At 33.8% G+C, this 3,199-nt stretch overlaps 1 long non-coding RNA gene across 1 annotated transcript; it reads right to left on the reverse strand.

The window, feature by feature from the left end:
- Positions 1-738: 738 nt before the first annotated feature.
- Positions 739-2,662, reverse strand: LOC108752228. Its single transcript, XR_001939541.1, has 3 exons — positions 2,396-2,662; positions 1,318-1,376; positions 739-810 (listed from the first exon to the last, which is right to left on the reverse strand). It is a non-coding gene; the product is annotated as an uncharacterized LOC108752228 (long non-coding RNA).
- Between the last annotated feature and the right edge of the window lie 537 nt (positions 2,663-3,199).

A 3,199-nucleotide genomic window follows, 5' to 3' on the forward strand; every position in this document is an offset into this window, starting at 1 on the left:
AAACATAATAGCTTCAAGCATAATAGCAGATCAAGATGCTGATCAAATTGACAAATAATGATAAACAAATCCAAGATTAAATATGTATCATAATCGTTTGTAGCTAATCCATTTTAAAGTAATGGATTTATAAAGCGTTATATTCTTTTCTAATATAATAATAGATCTATACATTTTATACAGATTTGTTACCTGATAAAATCTTTATCACTCACCGACCGATGTCACCCTAACCTCTCAGTACAGATTCGTGCAGTCTCCATTATATTTTACTGTATCTTCACTAACTGACTAATGGCTTGATCGCGGTCGAGAGTGGCTGCGCGTACCAATAAAAAAAGAAGGAAGATCGATTGATGCGCAACAATGGAGTTATCAGCTATGTGGTTACATGATTCTGTAATATACAAATACAAAGATTTTATTGTAAGATACAAATTAAAATAGTGTTTAAAATAATCAACAATTAAAAAACTAATTTGTATATACAATACATTAAATTTTTTAATAGGTTTTTAATTATATATCGATTAAAATAATTATACACTTTCTCAAAATTGTCTTTATGAGAATAAATTTTCGTAATGTTTTACATTAATTTTTTTTGTAATTATTATTTTTAATTACTGAAATAAAACAACCTAATGGGAAGAAATGACTAATTTTTTATGCAAGTAAGCAATAAGCTTGCTTACCACAAAGTTGATCCATTGCTTTTCCTGAGCTTCCTCTTCCTCTTCCTTCTCTTCTTCACAAAATTGTCAAGCCTGTTTTTCGCAAACCTCTCTTCTCTTCCCATTGTGACAGCATCTGTCAGTTGAAACAAATACAAGTAGTTTATTAAAATTAAATGCAGTTGCAAATAATTGCTAAGGATGCGCCCACAGTATTTGCAAATATCATTTATTCTTATTTGATATTTGATAAACAAGGATGAACTAATGTTTTACATCGTGTGAGCGTGAAAGCGAAACGTACTCTAAATATTATGCAATCATGTCATATTTTGTTTGTATAGTCGATATTAATTAGACGTAATGCATAGTTCACTACAGCAGAAAAATAAGAACGCAGGAAATTTGTCATGTTCAATACTCGCGATACTTTACAAATAAAATTTATACATCAGAATACATTTAAAATGGCGAAAGATTTCTGCACAGTTGACTTTATACGCGACATGCTATTCACATGCACGAGTATTGTGAAATACGTGCTCGAACGAATTATCCGCCTACTAGTGCCGAAACTATATTACACAAAAAATTATCAGATATTTTAATAATTAGATATAAAATTAATATAAATTTTATTTACCAATTCAATAAGTCGCAACAGCACTCATTTGGAGCCAACCATTTCGTATTCGTCGCATTCTGCAAATAAAACATAAACGCAATTAATATGTCGAAGTAATTTCGTCTCTCGCGTTATCAATTTCACACGCCAAGAGCAACACGTCGGCGACGTGCTGTCACGACACAGTGGCAATGCGCGTCTTTTTTTTTTTAGTGAACATTGAATCTATGATTGCGCGAACTAAATGTTGCAATAAACGAACAAATACAGGTTTAATATAAGTTTCAATTATCATTTGATCGATGCCAATCTCGTGTCTTAATTACATTTGCGCTTCATTTACAGATGAAAATGTGTAAATAAATCGTAGTTGTAATTCAGATTAAGAAGGCAAGAGACAGCTTTGTTTTTGCGCGTGTCAAAGGCGATGCGAACGACGCAGTGTTGTGACGCTGCACTTCTCGCTCTCGGCGTCACGTTCATGAATTTTCCGTATTTCGAAATATATCTGATGCTCGAAATGCGGAAATAACAATCATAAAGGGTAAGCATATATTATAATATACGCTCTTCTTTTATAATTATTATTTCCGTATTGCAGATTGATAGTCGAAAATCTCATTGTCAATTATTTAAGCGATATACTTTCGCGAAACAAGTTTTACGAAATACGCGGTCGAACGGATTATTAATATGCGATTACTGAATCTATAGTCACGCGATAGTTAAATATCGCGTATGAAAATATATATTTAACTTATTCAAGTTATTCAGGTATTATATAAATTTTAATTACCATATTTGTGTGTGATCGCGCGTTTCAACTTGTCTGAGAGCCAGTCCGTTCCGCCGTCAGTCATTCTCCATCCGCCGTATTTAGCGAATGAAATGTGAATGCGATCGAAATGGGGAAGCGACAGTCACTTGTTTTCCGTGTGCGGTTAACTTCACGCATAAAAAACGACGCGAGACGCGACAACACGACACGACGCCACATACTTTCAACTGAATAATCAGTGTGCTTGTACACTAGACTTTGCAATACACAATATTAACGCTGTTACGAAAAGTAAAGGCAAAGTTAATTATTGATTACCTTAGTAAAGAAATCCAACGATGAACGATCCTTTCGTGCCGTTTCTCGTCGTTTTATATTCTGAGAGATTCCGTTTTATTTACATTCAGCAGAGATTAGAATATAGAGAAAAAGTCACAATCGATTCGAAGACAGGGCCGTGAACTTTTCCAATGTCGTTTTACATTTAGCAGAGATTAGAATCTGGAGAAAAATCAATCGATTCGAAGACAGGGCTGCGAACAGCGAGATCTCTTTCAACGTTAATATGACAGGACACACCCCATCCCCTGCTCGAGTTGCGAAAGCCGTGGAACTGCAAATTACGCGCTATTTATATGAGCCGTCGAACGGCAAACCCCACCACTCGCATGCCAACCAATGAGCGCGATGCCTCATCGCTGCGAATGCTGATTGGTCCGCGTTAGCTTCCGAATATGGTATATAAATGCTGCACACAAAAAATTTCAGTCTTTCTCGGAATTTGAAGCCGTGCGTTTCATAAAGATCAAAAAGCTTGTACCCATTCGGTAAGCTTTTTTACGATGTAGCATGTATTTAGTACATAGTTTACGTTACGTATACTGTAGAATTTCAAACATAAAAGAGTATTTTGAATACGGACTAGAAATTATATTTTTTCCAAAAATTAAAAACCAATTAGACCAAATAAATGAAGGCTATCGAAAAAATTATATAAAAAAAAATCGAACTTATAAAATAATAAGCAATTATAAATTGTGAATCATTTAAACACCGCGCAAGTATAGAAATATATACTTATTACTTAAAGTTCTATAATAAAATTTTAAATCAAAATATTAA

The sequence above is a fragment of the Trachymyrmex septentrionalis genome, unplaced genomic scaffold, assembly GCF_001594115.1.
Source record: "Trachymyrmex septentrionalis isolate Tsep2-gDNA-1 unplaced genomic scaffold, Tsep1.0 scaffold6, whole genome shotgun sequence".
In the NCBI taxonomy this organism is placed as follows: domain Eukaryota; kingdom Metazoa; phylum Arthropoda; class Insecta; order Hymenoptera; family Formicidae; genus Trachymyrmex; species Trachymyrmex septentrionalis.